Source organism: Bos grunniens, chromosome 10, assembly GCF_055505025.1.
Source record: "Bos grunniens cultivar Pamir isolate PY7600 chromosome 10, Bosgru_T2T1.0, whole genome shotgun sequence".
Taxonomy (NCBI): Eukaryota; Metazoa; Chordata; class Mammalia; order Artiodactyla; family Bovidae; genus Bos; species Bos grunniens.
In genome coordinates, this window is record NC_141174.1 from 50,445,622 (window position 1) to 50,468,197 (window position 22,576).

Genomic DNA, 22,576 nt, shown 5'->3' on the forward strand with positions numbered 1-22,576 from the left:
CCTTACCTATACTTGTTATCTCTTATCCTTTTCACACCTATTTGGAACAGATGTGAGGTGATAACTCATTGTGGTTTTGATTTGCATTTCCCTGATGGTTGGTGATGTTGAATACCTTTTCACCTCCCTGTCAACCATCTGTACATCTTCTATGGAAAAATGTCTATTCAGATTCTCTGCCCATTTAAAAATCAGATTGTTTGTATTTTTGCTACAGAGTTGTATGAATTCTTTATATATTTTATGTTGATTCCTTATCAGATATGATTTGCAAGTATTTTCTTGCATTCACTATTACTTTTAAAGTTTTATTATTACTTTATTGAATTTTAAAGTGTCTATTTCATTCCATATGTTAACATACATTACTTATTAAGCACAGGTGGTATGCTATTCCATATCTGTTTTCTTAGGTAATCTTCACAACATGGAGTGGGTATCCTCCTATTTCACAGATGAGAAAACGGTTTTTGCTCAAACTCCCACAGCTGGTTAGCGTCATTCTGCAGTTTCCCATGGAACGGGCCTCAACAACGCACCAGAAATCTGACTGTTAATCCCAGTTCTACTGCTGTCAGCTGTGTGGCCTCTCTAACAGGGACGGGCATTTATTCTTGGCGACCTCTCCATCAGTATTTCTAGACTTAATAGGTGCTCAGCAAATACTTGTAGATTTGGTTGTGGTAGGAGAAAAGTTATACATTAAAGTTTCCGACTAGGTCGGGGAGGAAAAGGCTGCCTGGAAGGGTAGGGAGAAAAGGGGCCGTGGGCAAGGGACAGAAGGGGAATCGGGGGTGCGAAACAGGCAAGGCTCCCAGGAATTTGGAACGGCCGAAGCTCAAGGCGAAAAGTACGGGGGAAGGCGGAGGGGAGGTGGGGGGACATTCCGATCCGGGGAAGGGTGAGGAGAAAGCGTTGTTGGAGAGGAGTGTGAGGCCCGACGGGGTGGGGTGGGGAAGAGGTGCTGGCGGAGGGGCGGGCGCGTTCCGGGCAGAGCCGAGGAGGGGCGGTGTCGGGGTGCGGGGAGACGTGTCCCGAGGGCCCGGGCGGCTCAAGGGGAAGCTGGAGGGCCGGGAGGGCGCGCCTGGCGGCTGCAGAGTCCGCAACGGACCAGCCGGGAATGGGGCAAGGGGGCGCCGGCCCCTCCTCCCCGGGGGCGGGCAGGCGTGTGGGGCGGGGCCCGGGCTCGCCCGGCCTCTAGGCGGCGCCGCGGACTCTGCACTCGAGCTGGGCTGTGCTGGAGGCGGCGGGAGCGGGACCCGGTAGGCAGCGGTAAGTGAGCCGAGAGCGGGTGCGGGGATCAGGGGCCAAGGGGTCGCCGTGGGCGGCGGGACCCGGAGCGGCTCAGGTAGGCCGTCAGAGCCCCCCCGCCGCGCACTTTGTGCAGCGTCTCCCTTGGGGCTGGAAGGTGCGCTCCAGGCTCCCGCGCGCGCGCCTGGCTGGGAGGCGTGCAGCACAGACGGTCCGGTTCCTGGGGGCCCCGCGTTGGGGCCCCGGGCGAGGGAGAGGCTCCGGAACCGCCATGCAGCGAAGGGCGCCTGGCAGCCTTAGCACCCCCTGCCTCGACCCTCGGTCTTGAGTGACAGCTGCGAGTGAGCTAGGATTCCTCCCGGACCCAAACGAGCACCTCTGTTCCTGTCCGACCCTGTTTTTCCTTTATTTCGGGGCGTGCTGGTCCCAACCATCTCTCGAAAAGAAAGGGCGGGTGGGCGTCTCCCTCTCCCTGACGTTCCCGGTCCAGGCAGGTCGTCCTGAAAGCCCCCGCTTCGCGTACAGCACATACCCTAGCTTTCCAAGGGACTTTTCCAAGTTGCATCACTGTTTGGCCTCTTCACAGGTGCTTGGCTGTCATGCTGGAGTTAGTTACACAGGATTTTTAAAAGTTTGTATATTTACTCGGTGTATACCCCTTCACCCCAAGGCTGCCGTACCTTTCCAACGCTGCTCGCAACGCACTGTTCAAAACACGTTGGGAGTTCTTTGGGGTATTTGTTCTCAAAGTTGGCTGCACATCTGGAGAGTTTTGGAAAACTGCTGTGGCTCTCTCCCACCTCTAGAGATCCTGAGCTGGGGCGCAGCCTGAACAATGGCGTTTAAAACGCCAGGTGATTCTAATGTGCTTTGGGGGCGTGCTTTTTGCACTACTACTGCTGCTGCTACTGCTGCTGCTAAGTCGCTTCAGTCGTGTCCGACTCTGTGCGACCGCATAGACTGCAGCCCACTAGGCTCCCCCGTCCCTGAGATTCTCTAGGCAAGAATTCTGGAGTGGGTTGCCATTTCCTTCTCCAGTGCATGAAAGTGAGAAGTCAAAGTAAAGTCGCTCAATCGTGTCCGACTCTTAGCGACCTCATGGACTGCAGCCTACCAGGCTCCTCCGTTCATGGGATTTTCCAGGCAAGAGTACTGGAGTGGGGTGCCATTGCCTTCTCCTTGCACTACTAGAGGAGGTCTTCTCAGCTGCTCTTGATTCCGTCTTCTGTAAACCACCCTCTACCTGAGGAGCCTGTGGGTTGGTGCTTTCCGACTTTAAACTGCAGATGGTGCCTTTTTCTGGAGTTCCCTTTGCTTCTGCCCCTCTGTTAACAGAAAATACTGCTAGTCCACTTTCTGCCAAGGAGATGGGAGTATAGGGATTAAAGTCATGAAGTCCTTGCAAGAGTCAGTAGGGTTGTCTTATTCAGGGAAACTAAGTGATAGTTTGACTTGTCCTGTTTGGAAAGGATTTCAGATTAAAAGGAAGAAACATAATTTAAGAATCTGTCAGCTTTTGGAGATCCTCTGGCACAGATAATGATTCTACATAAATGTGGGGAAATCTTTTAAGAACACAAGATCCGTATTTTGTAGTTGACATGGTGTTAATATGTGTGTTAGGCTTCACTGCGTAGATTGGGTTTATTCCTAGTATGTGATTAAGCCCAGCAGATATAAGTAATAACTGCATATTTCTTGTTGATAGAATAATAACTGAGTTAGGGAATTAATGCCTACAGTAGCATGATACATCTGAGGTGAGACCTTCACCACTTGTCGAATGATTGTAAAAATGATAGGGAAATAGGACTAAGGAAATATTGAATATATGTATACATTGACTGCATTTGATCATCTGTTTTCTTAAAGTGTGTTTGTTATTGTGACAGTCTCCTGGGATCTTGGTTAATTTACTGTGGTACCTAAGTATGATGTTTGTATGAGATTCCCATCTGTCTGCTACCTGGCCACAAACCAGTGGATTTTATTTTTTTCTTAGGTACTGTCCCTCTATATTACATTTGTATTTGTAGTGGTGTGACGTCCTTTTAAGATAATGCCCTCCAGAGTTGGGGGAAAGTTTGTGTTCATTTCTGGTTTCCTAATGTGAGTCAAAAGAGCATTCATTTTGAAAAATACAAACTGTAGCATTGTTTTTTCTCTTTTTCCCACCTTCTTCCACCACCATGCTCCTATCTCTGCTCCTATCACTGTTCAGTTGCTTCAAGTGAGGACGCTGTGGCAGCCGGCTTAATTGTCTTGTCTTGAGAATAGAGGTTATGTGGAGTGCATAGTCTCACAGGGTGGCCCCTGACCCGAAACCTCAACCTTTGGGGGAAAAAGACCATATGGAAAGTGTTTTCTTACTGTTGAATTTTTTTTTTTTTTGGACCAGGCCAACAAAATGAAGCCATCTTATTGACTGGTTTAATTTACTAATCTTGTCTCCATTTGGGGGGTGGGGATGTTCATTTGAGGATACTGTTGCAGTCTTAGTGTCTGCAAAATTGCACCTGAACAGCCATAAACTGACTATAATGGTACATTCTGGAAAAAAAGAAAAAGTATATGTAAATATGGACCTAAACAGATTTATGTAAACATTTCTCCCTTTGGAGTAGCAGCTCTGATATTCTAGAGATTAGAAGAAAGTAAGTGAAGAAAGAGGTAGTGAGGGTCTTCTTTATTTAGAGAAAGGTATGTGTCATTTCAGAAGAGTGATCTTTGATTTGTGTTAGGAGTAGACTGCCCTATTAGCTTCTTTTTTCTTTTCCCTTCAAGTAGGGACAGTTAATTTGCTTGTGCCATGGGGTAGGAGGTCGTTAAAGAATTTAATGGCCTCCTTAACTTCCTCAATGGCCCCCCCACCCACCGCAAGCCATATATCTAAGAGATGCCATTGACACTTTTAAAAAAACTCAACTGATTTTGTGCTTTTTCTTTCTTTTCCTCCTCTGATCCTGGCACTAAAGGGCAGTGAACTGGCTGAGAGGTTGGCATCAGAGAAGAAAAACAAAGTTCAAGGGGAATTTAAAATTGGGTAATTTCCCCTGAATGTCCAAGTACTTACTTTATTCTGTCACATGACATTGCTGTTATCAAGAAACAAATTATGCCATGAAAATCCTGAAAGTGGAAAAAAAATAAAAAGGGGATTTGATGGGACCAGCACCAGGATTTCTGGTTTTCACATAGGGGGAGTTTATTGGAGTTTTCAGTCAATCATCCCAGTCCAACTCCCCTTTCCCCTTCTTCTTAGTCACTGTCTTCTGTTCCTAAACCAATATCCCTTGGGAAGAGAGAACTTCATCTTAAATTTCATATCAAATTTTTGCTTTTGTTTCATTGCTTTATTCACTCTTTTAACAAATTTAGTTCTTATACAGTCCCCACTCTTGGCATAGCTCTGTAGTGCTTGCTGGGTGTAGGTAAACAGGGTACAGTCCATGACTTACGGAGCTTGAAATCTGGTGGAGATGGAAACCAGGATTGATAGTGAGCCGGGCACTCTTACCCTCACGATGAGTGTGAAGGCAGCTGGGTACCACCTGGCTGACACCACCTGGATAGATAGATACCTTCTCAATTCATTAGCACAGCAGGCACAAGACAAGTTTGTCTTAGGTTTCAGTTATGTTAAGTCCCTACGTCAAGTTTAACCAATTTCAGATACTTTTCTGATGGACGAGAGGTAAGGGTTTGTACACAGGTCATGCCAAGGGGAAGTGAGAAAAGAGGAGGCATGATTCTGGCGGATGAGATTTGCTTACGGAGTACTTAGTTAAGCAGTGTGGGGACATGATCTGGGTGGTGAAGCTGGCGGAGAATGTTACTGGATCCATTTTTGGCGTGTTGGTAACGGGCAGCCTAAGCTTAGTGAGTAGAGGCCTTCTGTGCACAGAGCTGGGAGGAGTGTACAGCAGCCATTGTAAGGCGTTACAGAAAAACTGGAAGGAACTTTTTGGCCAGCCTAGTACTTTGCAAGCAGGTGGTTTGCTTCTTGTCTATGGCTCTGGGCAGCGTGTGGACGTTGGTTCTTTATCATGCTCTTGTTCCTTTAGCTCCGGTTTCCTGAGACGGACAGGAAATGACTTCACAGTGATCCCTTTGGGAAAGTGATTTCCAAACTGCTGACCCACAGGGCTAATAACCTCAGGGTTGAAGAGGAGTCACATTTGTTGACTGTCTGCCTTTCACATGTCAGGTAGCCAGCTGGGCCCCTGGGCTCTGTCTCTAAAACCCGTATGTTCCTGAGAGGGAGGTGGCAGCAACCTCATTTTACAGATGAGGAAACTGAGGCCCAAAAAGATCCCGGGGAGCTAAGATGCTCAGAAGACATGGTAGAGCTGAGGTTCAGGAGCACCCAGTCTGCCTGAATCCAAAGCTGAGCCTTTCCACTGCTCCTTGTGCCTCTAAAGCAGAACTGACTGAGAAATTATGTTTCCTGTGCTTTGTTTTTCTAACACCACAGTCCCCTTAGATCTGGATTGATTTACTGTTTTCCTCTACAAGACGATGTGTAATATTAGACTGAAGATCACTGTGGTCTCGTCATCTCAAGGGAAATTTTATGAAACCCTATTTTTTCTGGCTTTTTAAATGGAGAGGATAGATTAGGCTCTTTAGAAATGCTCTGAATGGATCCCAAATCCTGGGTTAGAGGGACATCGTCTCCACATTTCTTCAAGTTCTGCAAACCTTTGAATTTCTGGAGATAATTGGTTGTTACTTAAGAGATTAAAAACGAAATTCAGTGTTGAACATCCTGGTGCAAAATGAAGCTGTGGACATTCAATTCCTGTTTATGTGGTACTCGCAACAAAAACAAAACTTTGCTGCATTGTAATTACCTCAAGCTTTTAAAATTATAGGTGAGAAAGTTTTAGAGGTGCATGGAGCTGTAATCAGGAAAGGTGACTTGAAAACAGGGTTACTGTGTGAGTGTCCATTACTACAGTGGGCTTTAGCTTTATATTTCACCCTAAGAAGGACTGGTTCAGTGGAGAGGGTCGTCTTGGAGTTAGTGTTTGGGATTAGAGCACAGAGCATTGGTTGTGAAGGTGGAATATTCCAGCCAGCCTGCCCATAGCCTCTTGTTTATAGGGCAGATTCTCTCCCTTGCTGCCCAATCATAGGACTTTCTGCTTGCCTTTGGAGTACATAATGCTCAGGCTGTTACTTTGTAGTTTTCTTGAATCTATAAAGCTCCTTTATTATTAATATTTTTTCACTCTTACTTATCTCTTTTTCCCAGAGGACTGAGGCAAAATGATTCAGATTTTCTAGTTTTGGCTTCAGTCATTCTTTTGAGTTTTACCTCTGATCCCCTCTGGCTTTCTTGCCCCGAATTTTGCTGCCTGTCAAACAGGCACTCTGTTTTCCCTTGCAGATTGGAGTCCATTCAGGGAGGAGGACCCCTGAGACTAATACTCCTTCCACAGATCCAGAGATGTTTGTATTGTTGGTCTCGTTTTTTTCCAGGTGAGGGACCTGGTGAGGTGGCGTTTGCAGATTCCAGTTCAAGAGTTTGAGCCGCTATATAACGGGTGCCCTGTTTTGATTTTATTTCAGAGGGAAAAGAAATGGTCCGGTTTTCAAAGTTATAAAGAGGTTCTAGGATATCCTATGAACTAATCCATATCCTTGAGCTTTGTTTTAGCTGTATTACAGATAGCTTTTTGTAAAAAAAAAATTGTTTCTCCACTATTTTTGCCTATGAGATTTTTATCCTCCTTATTAAAACAGTGACTTACTCAGAATTCCACAGCAGCAACTGAAAAGTTGATTAGCCTCTCTCCTTGCCCTAGTCAAATATCAAAAACCTGGAAAGTTTACTGAGAGTGGTGATTACAGTAAAAGCTTTCGGAGTCGGAGAGGAACTGATAGAGAAAGAATGGAAGGAAGGAGATAAGAGAGAGTAGTTTGCAAAGATTGGAGAAGGAAATGGCAACCCACTCCAGTTTTCTTGCCCGGAGAATCCCAGGGACAGGGGAGCCTGGTGGGCTGCCGTCTATGGGGTTGCACAGAGTTGGACACAACTGAAGTGACTTAGCAGCAGCAGCAGTTTGCAAAGGGCTGGCTGGAGTTTACCAAATTTAAGATTTTTTTCTGACTTGTGAACTTCAGGACTGGGACTTGAGCACCTTTGTCCCATTTGTAGTCAGACCAGCTCAGCCCTAACTTGTCTGCATTGCCCTAAGCCACCCGTAAGCATTTTTTTTTTTGGTGGGGGGGTGGTGGTGGAAGGAAGTGTAAGTTTAGAGGGAGAGAGGAAGTAGGGAAGAGGGGAGGATTGGAGCCACTAGTTACCTAGTTCTTTAGGTCTGGTCTGCTCAGGGTACTACCACCTCTTGCTAAGGATCTGGATAACTGCAGTGAGCCCAGTGTCCTGGATGTGAGGCATCTGCTGCTGCTAAGTCGCTTCAGTCATGTCTGACTCTGTGCGACCCCATAGACAGCAGCCTACCAGGCTCCCCCGTCCCTGGGATTGTCCAGGCAAGAACACTGGAGTGGGTTGCCATTTCCTCCTCCTTCCTCCAGGGGATCTTCCCCGCACAGGGATCAAATCTGAGTTTCTTCCTTCTGCATTGCAGGTGGGTTCTTTACCATTGTGCCACCTGGGAAGCCTGGACTTCTCAGGAGGACTGCCCAAATCAGTGATTTGCATAATAATAGCAAATGCTTCTAGAGCCTCTACCTCCAGCCCTGTCTGAGAGTGTTCAACCTAACAACTCTGTGGGATGGATGCTATCATAAACCCACTTTACAGGTGAGGGAAGAGAGGCCATGAGAAACTGGGGTCACTTGTCAGATTTGTGCACCTGCCAAGTGGTTGGATCAAGGGTTCAAACTCTCCTGGCCCTGAGCTGTGCTTCTCTGGTTACTGCGTGGCTTCTTCATTCATCCTCTCAATTCACCGCTCATTCATTTCTTCACAGACTGTTGACTGCTTGCAAATACCTTTATCTCAGCAAGTGGAACATGGTCAGTGCCCTTTGCCAACATGTTGGAGGAAGCACCCTCCTGCCCCCCAAAAAACCCTGTAAACAAGCCTGCAAAGAGGAGGGATCTCTTGACTGACCTTGCATCCCTGTGTCTAGCAGGAAATAGATGCTCGATAAAGTTTTGTAGGAGGAAGAATGGATGTCACTCAGCCCATTGAAACGTGGTATCTTGTGTTTCATGTCTCTCTACCAGTATCAGTGGTTTCTAAGCAGAAATACAGATGAGCACTAAGAAGAGTGAGAATGTAGGGGGGGTTGTTTCACCAAAATAATTGGGGAATTCTTGATAAAAGCATATTTTTAAAGTATTTCAGGCTCTCATGATCAGAGGTATGCTGTTTGTGTTCATGCTTAAAGCATTTATTATTCAAAGGGCATGCATACCTCCGTGTGGATTACTTTGTGAGTCAAGGAGGCCCTTCAGCCTTCCAGGCATTGCTGAGACTGTTCTTGCAAGCAGAGTGTATTTTCTTTAGAGCTGAGAATCAAACCCTGGGAGTGTTCAAGTCCATGTCCATCTTCCTGGGGCAAAGCATAGTTTTAGTATTTTCAATACACAAGCTGATAGAAGATAGATTTGCCTCTGGTCTTCTCATTCCGTCTCCCTACTGTAGGGTAAGAGTGTAGGGGGTGTCTCATCTGCTTGACTTGGAAGTCACATTGTCCCTCACAACGAGTGTGGTGTTCTGGGCAGGTTCCTTATCCATTTCAGGGCTATTACCTCATCTGTAAGATGGGCGTATAACTCTTACCTTGTAGAGCTGTGAGGGTCACATCTCTCTGACATAGTGCTGCTGCTGCTACTGCTAAGTCACTTCAGTTGTGTTCGACTCTGTGTGACCCCATAGACGGCAGCCCACCAGGCTTCCCCGTCCCTGGGATTCTCCAGGCAAAAACACTGGAGTGGGTTGCCATTTCCTTCTCCAATGCATGAAAGTGAAAAGTGAAAGTGAAATCACTCAATCGTGTCTGACTCTAGCGACCCCATGGACTGCAGCCTACCAGGCTCCTCCATCCATGGGATTTTCTAGGCAAAAGTACTGGAGTGGGGTGCCATTGCCTTCTCCACTGACATAGTGCAGTGGCTCTCAAATGCATTTGGCAATATCTAGAGACATCCTGGTTGTCATGACCTGGGGGTAGTGGTGGCTACTGGCATCTAGGAGGTAGAGGCCAGGGATGCTGCTAAATTCCTTACAATGCATGGGATGGCCCCCCAGTAAATACTTGTGTGTTAGTTGTCAGTGGTGCCTGACTCTTTGCAACCCCATGGACTGTAGCCCATCAGGCTCCTCTGTCCATGGAATTCTCCAAGCAAGAATACCGGAGTGGGTTACTATTTCCTTCTCCAGTGGATCTTCCCAACCCAGGTCTTGAACCCTGGTCTCCTGCATTGCAGGTGGATTCTTTACCATCTAAGCCACCAGGGAAGCCCCATAAAGACTTAACCAGCCCCAAAAGTCAGTGGTGGGAAGCTGAAAGCCGTGGCAGGGTGGCATCTCTAAACCCCGGTGGTAGCTTTTAACATCTCTTATCAGAGAGAGCTGTTGACCAGAGGCAGAGTCCTGCTTTCTTAAGAGGAGTGGAGGGAATGAAATTCAACCTTTTGTGGGTGCTTCTGGGTTACCCCACAGGTGCCCCCAAAATGTAGGAAGAGCTGCTTTTCTCTCCATTAAACTGCTCCTTAACTTCATTTGTAATTGCGTGCATCTATTTACATATAAATATACATATAGATTTACATATACATAACTTATATGCTTAAAAAAAAAAAATCCCTGAAAGTCTCAGAGTAGTTAAACCTGACTCCTCAGGAAGACAACAGCGTGGGGCACGGAGTAGAAGCTGGGCGCCTGCACCCACTGTGTGGCCCGAGGTCAACTACAGACCCTCGGCGGCTTGATTTTCTCCCCAGGAAAGGACAGGCAGTTGCATCGCCCTCCTGTTTTACCACGTTGTTCCAAGGACTAAGAGAATAAATCAGAATACATGAAGATAACTCTGTCCAAGTGAAGTAGTTCTACAGACATGTGATTTTGAATGCGGTTTTTCCAGAGAACTTGGTGCATAAGTGGTCACTTAGGAAATGCCACTGAAAAGGGATTAAGGCTCAACAGGCAAGGGATGTCTGTGTTGTGGGCGATGTGGGAAACCAGGCCCAGAAAGCATTCTGGTGGCAGAGCGTATGATTCTGACTCTGAGTTTGGGTGTAAACTCCCTGCTGTGCTCCCTCTGGGTTCATCCTTTGGCTTTTCCCCTGTTTGCCTGCTGACCCTGGGGCAAGCTCCTGCACCTCCTTATGCCTTGGTTTCCTCACCTGTAGCGTCAGGCTAATGATAACACCACCTACCTGAAGACAGGTGTGGGGGAAGTGATGTAGACTTCAGAAGTGCTTAGTGTACTTGGGAATTTCAGCTCAAAAAATGAGTTATTAGTAAAATAATATTATTTATTACTTTGCTTGTATATTTGCACTCAGGTGAGGAAGTGATTGCTCCTGGGTTAGGAGCTGAAAGAGGATTTTTCTGTAATTCCAGTTATTTTCTATTTTGTTACGGTAAAACTCATACAGTGTATAATTGACCATTTTAGCCAGTTTAAAATGTTCAGGTCAGCGACGCTAAGTACATTCACGGCATTGTGCAACCACCACCACTAATTCCAGGGCTTTTTCGTCACCTGAGAGGGAAACCCTGTACCCATTAAGCTGTCATTTCACGTTCCTATCTCCCCGAAGGCCCAGGCACTGCCAGTCTAGCTGGCTATCTTAAATACAATCATACAACGTGTGGCCTTTTTGCCCTGGCTTCTTTCGCTCAGCATCATGTTTTCCGGGTCCATCTATGCACTGTAGTGAGCCTCAACTCTTCATTCCTTTTATTTGGTGTCTTTGTAGAGTAACCCAAGCCTCAGTTTCATCAGACCTATTCTACCACATCATGTCCTTATTTCAAGTTCTAGAATATCTTTCTTCATTAATCTGGGTCCTTTTTGGCCAGCCTTAATTTTCCTACTTTTTCTGTCCAGTGATTCTAATGACCCTTGAAATGAATTTTGGAATTAACACTGCCATGCTGGGTTCTCCATGCTGCCGGGGACTAGGTCTTATTATTTTTTATTTCTGCTGAAGAATTAGCAGCCAGGGCACAGATCTGCCCCGAGTGGTGCTTCATTTCCCCAGGACAGCATGGCAGATTTAAAAAAACAAGTGTCTGGAAAACACCAACCAGGCCTTTTTCTTCCTCCCAGTAAAAAGCTTTCCACATGAGAAGTGGCCCTCAATTAAGTCGTTTAATAAAAACCTCCCTCTGTTTTAAAGCTTTCTGGGGAAGTGTTTACATTTAATGCCACTGCAGGCTTCTAAATGAGGAGCTGTGGAGTGAGGGATCCTTAACCTGTGACTTTAATAATATCCTTCGCTTTAGATTTCCAGGTGGCGGCCCTGGGCCAGATTTGTAGCGTGTCATTGACCCAGACAATCTGGATTCTCTCCTCCCCCACCCGTTCAGCCACCCAAGATGGAAGGTTTCAGAGAAGCCCGAAGCCCCATAGAGATGTAAAACTAGCTCTTGGAGAGAGACTAGAGTGAAAGGAGGTGGCGTGTCAATGCCTGCCCCCCACCAACCCCCCACCTCTCCTGCACTTCTGAGCTTAGTAGTGGGAGAGCAGCTCAGGGCTCTGAGATGCCGGCCCTTCAGGCAAGGCCTCCAGCCAGGCTTCAGAGCATTCTTGGGTTGTGGCCGTGGCCCTTCACTACTAGGAGGCTCTTCATTTTGCTTTGTTTCTGGAGTGGTGAGCAGGCCCTGCCTAGAGGAAGCAGGATGTTGGCAGCTTTAGGGGGGCTTACGAGCTCCTTTTGTGGGAAACACTAGAATTTATCCCAGAGGAGTGTCCAGGGTAAAGCTGTGTCCTGAAATAAAGGACATCTCTAGGATGGCCTTCCCTCTCTGCTTCTTTCCTGGGGATCCTCATCAAGCTGGCTGAGGACAGGCTGGTAGGGAAGCCCAGAGTCCCTGGCACATGTTGGGATTTGCAAAGGGTGCAGGGCCTGGACTCTGGCCCTGGACTGCCCAGGTCCATTCCTGCCTCTGGGGTTCTACGTTGTATGAGTGAATCTGTATAGAGTGCTTGGAACAGGTCTGCATAGAGAGGGATATGCGTGTATGGTCTTATTACTCTGATGCTTCCCTTTTGTGACTCCCGCTTAGAATCGGGGAATGCTCCTTATTTTCAGAGCTAATTCACCTCCATGCCCAGCAGGCTTGTGCAATCCATGGGAGAGGGTGAGATCACAGAACCCTTCAAAAAAGCATGATGTGCGGATGGGGAAATCATGCTTGATGAACCTATTACGTTCTTTGAGGGAGAAAGTAAATGTGGGAAGAAGGGCAAACCAGTGGATGTAATTTATTTAGATTTCCCAAAGACTTTTGAAGACTTCATGCCAAAGGTTATTAAATGTGAGTCTCCCACACCTCTGTGTGTGGCAGTAATGTGAGGAGGAGTGCGGTCAAAACCCATTTTCTCTGTCCTCCTTGATAAAAGGAGAGGCAAGATGGTGAAATCGCCACATTTGCAAGTGGGGTGGAATTCTTCTGTCTATTATCTTTTAAAGTCTTTATTGAATTTGTTGCAGTATTGCTTCTCTTGTTTTTTATGTTTTTGGCTGCGAGGCATGTGGGATCTTATCTCCCTGACCAGAGATCAGCCCTGCACCCCTGGAATGGAAGGTGAAGTCTTAACCACTGGATTGCCAGGAAAATCCCTAGAATTCTTTTAAAAGTAAAATTGAAAGAAGACATTGGAGTTAAACTATAGGAATTAAACCTATAGTTAAACTATAGGAATATATATATTTTTTTATTAAAAACATTTTTTTAGATACTACATGGAGCTGTCAACCATAATTTTAAATAATTCTTTTGTGGTCAGTGGTGCACCTGGGCAGCCAGGGGTTGGGGCTAGGAATTGTGTGCGTTGATTCCTAGCACAGGTACCATTCATCTGCCTGAAATATCATAGGTGCTCAGTAAACATATGTTGAATGAATAAATGAAGATTAATAGAACAAAGGAGTTCATTAAAAATAATTCAAGTGCTTGACAAACAAGTTTCTAGTTTCTGTCTTTAAGAATACATTTGTAGAAGGAAGTAGATTTCACCATTAATAAGTATGAGAATCAGATCTTTAAATACATAGATACTGAATTTCATCCCTTCTGTGATTTAACCCAGGGCAGTGAGTGAATGAATGAATGAAATGAACAGAAGCTTTGTCAGCATGGACTGCTCTCCTCCAGTAGAATTTAGGAAGCTTGGGGATTTGCTAGACTGAAAAGGTACTTGTAGGAATGATTACTTTCATATTTTTCATTATGTTCAGCTTCCTGTGGGGCTACTGTGGTGCCTTACGTGTAGGAGTTCTCTGTACCTGTATGAATGGTGAATGAATTAAAATTTTCTTAAGCACAAATATTTTATTATTGCTTGATTACTTGGTGCCAGGCAAACTTACCATTATATTTGCTCTTAAGATGTTTGTATTAGGTTACTATATGATGTTGCCGCATAACAAACAATCCCTGATCTCAGTGCCTTACAACCACAGGGATTTATTTTTCTACTTAGTTGATCATTTGGCTTTGAGTCTATTCCACATGTGCTTATTCTGGGGCCTAGGGCATGCTCACCTTACGGCAAATGGCAGTAGCCTAAGAGGGCAGGTAGAAATGCATGAAGACTCTTGAGGCTTTGGCTCATAACCATTAGTCAACAGAAATCACATGGCCAAGCCCAACATCAGTGCAGAGGGGAAGTATACTCAGGCCATTCTCATGGGAAGTACTGCAAAGTCATGGTGCAGAAGGGGGACACATGACGCCATTATATAGGGGAGTGAAGTGCAGAAAACAGAGATTGAATCCATCACAATGCTCAAGAGCAAGTGAGAGGGATGAGAAAAGCATGGGCCAAACTAACCTTCCGGAAGTTTGCTCAGAATCATACATGTTTTGCCCAGGTGCCAGTCTGAGCCTTAGTAATCATTGTAAGTGACCCTGGCACACGCTGACTCTTGGCTGAACGTCATCTCACATTCACTGACTGTGATGCTGCTCCTGGGAGTTCAACTTATCTCCAGGAGGAGTGGATGTGGTTGGTTGGGTTTCCTTCTGGTTATTAGTCCTGACCTCACAGGCTGCCCACAGTGATGGCAGGAGTGACAGGAGAACAGAAAGGGCTGGAGATGGGCGATCTGCCTGCCCTTGGGCTGGCCCCCCCTCAGCATAGATCTGTGGGGATCAGCCTCACTCTTGCCTCTAATAGTCTGTGACAGTCGTCACCTTCACATGCCCTGTCCCCATCTTATCCTAATAAGGACCCTGGGCCTTAGTTTCAGGAGCCAGCCTTTTACATTCAAAGAATGTGGAATGGGAGGTTGGGTGACATCTCTTCAGCCAGCCAGCTCATAAGTAGCAGATCTGAACTAGGTCATCCAGGTTCCAGTCTCGGGCTGTCCTTCCACACCCTGGTGACTGTCCCAGCCTAGCAGAGTCATGTCTGACTCTAAGGCACTGGGGAACGTACGGCCCAGGGTGACAGTGTCTACTCTTCTGAAGGACCAGGTGAGCCTGTGTCTCAGTGCTGTGTTGCAGATGAAGCAGAATGAAATACTGGCCGTCTTCGGGTCACCTTTTTGCAGTGTGTCCTTATTTGGGGAGAGAGCTGCCAGACTCTCCAAGGAAGAAAGCACTCTGGCCATTAAGAGAAAATACCCTGAGAACACATGGGGACTAAACCCTGATGAAGCCAAGGCTGTGAGGGGATAGATGCTTTCGTATGTGCCCTGGATGGAATTGTAAGTCCAGTGGGCTTCTTTTTAGAGAACAGGTGGGCAGTGGGAATATTTTCACTTGCAAGTAAACAAAACTCAGTTAAAAGTGGTTTAAATAGTAAGTATCTTTATTATCTCCTGTAAACAGAAGTCCAGAGTTAGCACAGTTTTGGGGTTCATTAATGAAAGGCTCAGCTGAGTTTCCTCTTTGCCAGCCTCAGTGTTTGACGTTTGACCTCCAGCTTGGCTCCTCGTGTTCCCAACCACCATATCCTCGTACACAGGTGATATGTGGTATCCAGAGGCAGGAAAAGAGGAAACCAGAGAAGACCTTTGCTGGGAGCCCCACCCCCAGAACTTCTTCTGTGCCCCATTGGCAAAACTGGGCCAGATGCCCACATCTCATCTGATGACTGGCATGGAGAGAGGGGGCTCCCATTGCTTGCTTAGACCAGTCTTAGGGCCCAGCTTTCTCAAAGCATGTGGGCCCTGGGACAAAAGGGGGCAGAAATGGAGCTTTGCTGGCCAGAAGGAAAGCGGCAGTTGCTGTGAGTAGGTAGCCCCTGGTGTTGGCCACAGCGTTTATTTTCTTTCTCTCTCTTTCCCTTCCTTCCTCCTTCCAGCCCTCTCTCCTTCCTTGCTTCCGTCTCTCTTTCCCTCCCTCCTTCCCTTTCCTTTTCTCTCTTTTTTTTCTAACATTATCTTTCAAAACTAAAAATTGTCTATACACATTCCTGTAGATAAACTACAGTTAGTAGTTTATCTTACGAATATACCTGCGGAAGTGTGCCGGCAAACATGCAAAGATATTCACTGCAGCGTTGTGATAGAGTAACAGTAGAAGTAGCCTAAATGCCTTTCAAAGGGACTGGTTAAATGCCATGTAAGCACATTATGGAATTGGGCAAATCTATGAGTACTGATACAGAAAAATTCATAAAACAGACTTTTTTTTTCTTAAAAAAAAAAAAAAGGTGCACATTAGTTTAAGATCCCATTAAAAAAAAATCTCAATTCTTGGTTTGCAAATGTAAATCTCTGGAAAAAATCCTAAGTAACGTGCTTATTTCTGGGCTGTAGGATTGGTGGCATTGTTGGAAAGGAAATTTTCTTTTTCATTTCATGCCCTCCTTGACTGTTTGTATTTTATAAAAAAGCGGTATGAGTTAACCTTCATAATAATAAAACGATAGTTGTTCTCTAAGTATTCACGGGGGCTTAAGGAGAGTAAAACAAGGGCCCTAAATATGGTTGTGAGGGGATGGAAGTGCCATTCGTCTCTGTTCGGTGTTTAGGGAGGCTGTGGAAAGTAAAGAGTCTGGGAGTGAAATAAGGTCGTTTTTTAATCTCCCTTGGCACCTGGCATAGTGTCTTACACATAGTAGAGTCAAATACATATTTGAGGGACGACTGTTTCGATCAAGACCCAAAGCAACTTAATGAAATGCCAAAACCTAACCAGGCATCTCACATCAGCAAGAAAGTAGACCCTGCTGGAGTTTTTATTTTGCAAATAAAATATGGCTGCCATTACCTGCTTTTCTCTTGAGCTCCCAGAATCTAATTCATTGCTAGGAATCAACCTGAGTGTGCAACTTTCTCCTCCTCATCTGCTGATGTGCCAAGTTCTGGATAATAAAGCTGAACAAGGTTTTCAGCTAAAGGTAGAGCAAAGATAGGCATCACTGTCCCTGTCCTGTGTCAGCTGTGTTTGCAGGTGGTGTTTGGTGGAGAGCTATCTGGGTGTCCTAAAGTCTATGAAGTACAGAACGAACAGTTATTTCTTAAACAAAATAAAGTTTTCTGATACTCTGGACTAGTGAATTAGAAAACTGCTATCTTAGTGGGAGGGAGGCTCAAGAAGGAAGGGATATATATATGTATACTTAAGGCTGATTCATGTTGTTGTACAGCAGAAACTAATGCAACATGTAAAGCAATTATCCTCCAATTAAAAATATATTAAAAAACAGAAAATTGCTGTCTTATTTACGTCACTCTGATAATAGAGAGAAACCACAGATAGTGAGATAGGGATTTCGGATCTGACTGGCTAGTGTTGGTAGAAAGGTGTAAATGTGCTTACTAGTGAAGTGAAAGAATTAAGTAATCTTTTCAAGCAGTTCTCTTCCACTTAGAAAAGCAGAATACTGTGGGTATTGAAAAGCTTTTTATTGGGAGAGGTGGGGGGAGGGTAAGGCCGGTGCTGCCCTTATGTTTTGCTGGATACTCTTCATAATTCCCTCGCTTGAGGGTTCTCTGTCTCTGTGATTGATTCTTGCAAATCAAAGAATGAATGTTGTAACTGACATTTCCACTGAGTAGCTTTTAACTTTTATACCCTTGGGTTTTAGCATTTAGTCCTGTCATGGCCACCGGATGCCCACTCAGTTCAGACAGTGATGATATCATTGAGCTGTGTTAAGATCATTTCCTTTGGAACAAAATGAAAAACTTTCTGTGCTCACAATTGGAGGAAAGTGTAAGGTTTTAGTAGGTCTCCTCTGCTACAGGTTGAAAAGAGCCCATGTTTGAATATCATCCACTCAGCTGTTCAAGTGTGCTACGGGAAGGTTCCAGTTTTTGAAATGTGAAAGGCAAACATACCTTTTCAGTGTGTGTTCTTTTAATGGGCCGTTGGAAATATTTGGAAGAAGAGTAACATTTTACACCTTTGTTGGGATTATCTTGGGATCAGAAGAACTTGGGATCATTGGCACATTCTGCTCTAGAGGGACTGAAATTATTTGTGAGAAGAGGGAGGGGTTTGGAAGGGTTGGGTGTTTGCACGCGCATGTGTGCACCTGCAAACCACATGTTTTCATATTTACTTGACATGATCTTAGTGCACAGCTTCCTCTGGATATTAGACAGTCTATCCTATATCTGCACAGTCTGTGATTAAGTTTCACAATTTTAGATGAATTCTGTCTCTTCATCTGAAGATTAAGAAGTGATGGTGCTTGAGCAACAAAGTGGAAACACTAAAAAAAAAAAAAGAAGTGATGGTAGGAACACTTTTATAGCACTTGGTAGTGCCTGGCACTTTTATGCACTTAATATCTATTAACTCATTTACTCCTTTTAATAACCTGATTATCATCCCATTTTCCAGTTGAGGAAAATGAGGCACAGAGAGAGTAACTTGCCCGAGGTGGTAGAGCTAGAAAGTGGTGGGGTTCAGTAAAGATCCATGTGCGCTCACTTGCCTTAGTTGAAAGCAAAATAGAAGTTAATGGAAGCAGAAATTCATGATATGTTGCTGCTGCTGCTGCTGCTAAGTCGCTTCAGTCGTGTTCGACTCTGTGCGACCTCTTAGACAGCAGCCCACCAGGCTCCCCCGTCCCTGGGATTCTCCAGGCAAGAGTACTGGAGTGGGTTGCCATTTCCTTCTCCAATGCATGAAAGTGAAAAGTGAAAGTGAAGTCGCTCAGTCGTGTCTGACTCTTAGCAACTCCATGGTCGCTACCAGGCTCCTCCGCCCATGGGATTTTCCAGGCAAGAGTACTGGAGTGGGGTGCCATTTCCTTTTCTGCATGATATGTTGAGTCATTCCTAGTCTTGGTTGATCTTCTAAATTGGAGACTATTCTCCATTTATAGTGTTTCATTTCACTAAAACTGTCTTGTATAATCTGAGTCTCTTGCTTCATGACCAACATTTTAAATTACTTTTATACAGCAGGCCTATACTTTAAAAATTATTTTAGTTGTAAATCTGAAATATATTAAAGGGCAGTAAATTTAGCCAGTCAACATAGAAAATCATTTAACAGAGAGTGACTTGTCTCCTCTCTTTCCTTAGGAAAGAAAGATGAGCTCTTTCAGTTCCCAGATGACTCCTCAATTTAAAATGAGTTATTCCACTGGAATAAAAGTCTTTCTCCTCCTGCAGAAAGCAGCTACTACTTTCAGAAGCTAAAGCCATTTTTCTCTCCAATAGTCTGTGATTAATCCTGATGTGTACCTCCTGCCAGTTCCTTTCCTTTGAGACCTCAGCAGCAACATAACTAGTGATTCCTCCTCCTCCTCCTCCTCCTCCTCAGAGCAATGCTTGTGGTTGATGTCCTGCACAAACCATTTCTGAAAGCCTAGCTCACAGCCTGCCCTCCTGGCCTTGAGCAGTAGATAAGAACAGGAACTGGGAGAGGTACAGCAGTGCCCGCTAGTGCATAGTAAGACCTAGGGGATGTTTGTCCAGCTTCTGTTGTTATGTATTGTGCTTTTGCCTTGTGCTGGTGACTGTGTTAAACACTAAATGCATCGCCTTGTTTAATTCTCATCCCGTTTACAGTTTAGAAACTGAAACTTGGAGAAGTTAAGAAATTTGCTCAAGGCCACACAGCTAGTGAGCTTCCTTGGTGGTCAGTGGTAAGGAATCTGCCTGCCAACGCAGAAGACCCGAGTTTGATCCCTGGGTTGGAAAGATCCCCTGGAGAAGGAAATGGTAACCTACTCCCGTATTCTTGCTTGGGAAATCCCGTGGACAGCCAATGGGGTTGCAGAAGAGTTGGACATGACTGAACAACTGAATAACACCCAGCTAGTAAGCAGTTAGAGCTATGGTGTAAATCCAATTTATTCTTCTTTTTTTTAAGTAGGAAGCACAGATATAAAAAATGTTTACTATCTTCCAGAAGTTTTCTCTTGCTTCCTCCCAGTCATTGTTTTCCCATAAAGATAACAGTATCCAGTTTCTATCACCATAGGTAAATTTGACTGTTCTTGAACTTCATAAAAATGGGATCATAGTCATATAGTATGTACTCTTTTAGTGCCTGGCTTTTCTTTCACCACTATATCTGGAATTCATCAATGGATGTGCATATAGCAATAATCTGTTAAATACATTGCTAAATTTTCATTGTGTATTTCATTGTCTTCCTAGTCCTTGATAATTGATATATCTGCTGTTGATGGACTTTTGAGTTGTTTGTAGTTCTTGGCTGTTACTGATAGTGTCACTTTCTTGTATGTGTAAGTATGTTCTTCAGGTGTATATCTAAGAGTGGAGTTGCTGGGTCTTCATGTGTATGGAGCTGTCGTTGATCCCCAGGTGGTTGTACCAGCTGACACGCCCACCTGGCAGTGAGTGAGTTTCAGTGGCTCCAGTGTCGACACTTGGTGGTGTGTGTCATCTTCATTTTGATCATTCTGGGGAGTGTGTAGTGGGACTGTGTTGTATCAAACAGTTTTGACTCAGCAGATGCTTATTGTAAAACTTTTGGAAAATACAGAAATGTATAAGATAAAAATTAAAAACTGTTTTCAGTTCTCCCGTTAAGATACACAATCACTAATTTGAGGTGTATTTCCTTTTTATTTTCCACTACATATATGTATGTGTGCTAAACACACAATTGGAGTTGTTTTGGTGCAAACAAGGTTCTGTTAAACGGGGTGTTTTGGGTGCCTCTGTAATGAAATAGGAAAGCAGTGAATGGACGGCCCAGGAATAGTCTTAGTGGTATTGTAAGCATGTGTCGTGTTGCCATTTTTCTGTTATATTTGGAGTAAGGAGGAAAGGGGAAGGAAGCCAGCATTTATTGCGCACCTGCCATGCCCAGGCCCTGTGGTGCTGGGAGGTGCTGCACACTCCAGAGTGGACTTGAGTCTCATGAGAGACGTGTAACCCACCTGGCAGCCATACAATGTACATGCATCATGTTTGAAATTGTCTTATTTCACACCTAGTAACCAAGCCTGTGAAATACTGGACTTGTGTTGTAGTGTAAATGGAAGTTAATTAAACTGGCAAATTGTTTGCACAGTTTTGAAAGCTCACAAACATCTATTGTTTCAGCTCACTTGAACACTAGCACACAGAAAACAACACTCTGAATGGAGAATATTTATTTGGTGCATAGGGTCCTTATTTATAACAGTTGTCCTTTTTCCTTCAAATGCATTAAATCTAGCAGTTTGTTGCTGTTCAACGTGGAATCTAATCAGAATCCTAACTATAGTTCTGTATTTGAATAATCTGCATTATTGGCTGAAATGTTGGTATGTTAGTTTTTTGAAAAGTAGAACCTCTTTCTTTGAACTGTGCTTAATCTCCTAATGACCCAGGGTTGATTTTTGTTGCCAATAAAAATCGTTTGGGTGACAAATAGGACAAAAAAAAAAAAAGAGGTACACAGTCAGTCAGCAGAGATCTCTTGTCTTTCTTGTAAAAGCAGAGGGTATGGAATCTTTCTGTTGTGGATTGCTGGCCTAAGGTAAAGTTCTCAAGTTCAATTTGGATGTTTGTGGGAATTACTTTAAATGTTAATGGATATTTAATCCCATGGTTTTAAAAAATAAAAACCAGAATTCATAAATTTTGTTCATTAAATACAACCTAAACATATTGAGTTGGCCAGAATGTTTGTTTGGGTCTTCTGTAAGATATGGAAAAAAAGGAATGGACTTTTGGGCCAGGCCAATAGATTACTTGTAGAACATTTTGGGCAATTAGATATTTTACATTAGTTCATTTTCCTGAATTTCAAAGTTTATTTTTTCAAGTGGTAAGACTAAATGTTTAGCTTTTTGCTTAAAGTTTCAATAGGGACACATTTCCCCGAACTACTAAAACCTAGACATGAAATACAGCTTACCATTTCATTCTTATTAATCTTAGTTGTCACGTGGCGATATGTTCAGAGGGTCTTAGTGCATGACTTATTCCCACGCTGGATAGTTGTGGACATTCTGGGCTTCTCATTCTGGTGACTGGTCTTTGTGATTCTTCTGCCGTCTTCTGTAACTGATGTGCTTGTTTGCTTCTGTAGCAGCTCACCCTTTTGTGTTATTGGTTCTACTTGACTTTGGGCAGGGATTTTAACTTTCAACTGTGTGTGGTTGTGTGTAAAAAGAGGAGGAAGGAGGAAGTTCATGTTGAATTGTGTTCTGTGTTGGGTGCTGGATTGCCTGTTGCCTTAAACGGAAACCATGGGCTTCCCAACACCACTGTTTTGCATGTTCAAAGGACGTTTCAGCTTCCATTTATTTTTATTTTTTTCTTATTATTATAATTACTTGTTTGTAATCAAAACTGAAGCACTACAGAAATGTATGACTTAAATGGAAAGCACCCTATTTTATCACCTCTAATTATAACTGCTCTTAAGGATTTGGTAAATTTTTTTTTTTGGTGTTAATGTAACTTTATACATACAAGTTATTTTTTAGAAGTGAGGCTATTCTCGTAATATATCTCTCTATACATTGTTCTGATACATTTTAAAACAATGTATCTTTATACTTTCCACGGCTGTGTATATAAATCATTTAAAAAAATAGTTTTCTCATATTCCATGATATGGATAATTTAGCCAAGCTCCTAATTTTTTTTAAGCATAGTTTTTTTTTTTTTAATTGAACTGTGGTTGACTTACAATATGGTCTGAGTTTCAGATGTACAGCAAAGTGATTCTTTGATATGTATGCATTCTGTTTTAGATTCTTTGCCATTGTAGGTTATTGGTAGCCAAGCTCCTATG

General features: G+C 44.1%; 1 protein-coding gene across 9 annotated transcripts in view; it reads left to right on the plus strand.

Annotated features, from left to right (window-relative positions):
- Positions 1-721: 721 nt before the first annotated feature.
- Positions 722-22,576, plus strand: part of CGNL1 (cingulin like 1) — a 170,423-nt gene continuing 148,568 nt past the window's right edge. For 6 of the 9 annotated variants that reach the window (XM_086321177.1, XM_086321180.1, XM_086321179.1 and 3 more), the window contains exon 1: positions 1,225-1,272. The gene's annotated coding sequence lies outside the window, so the exon portion shown is untranslated. Of the gene's footprint in view, positions 851-1,224; positions 1,349-22,576 lie in introns of those variants that run through there. The other 3 variants (XM_086321178.1, XM_086321184.1, XM_086321176.1) reach the window with 2 other exon arrangements.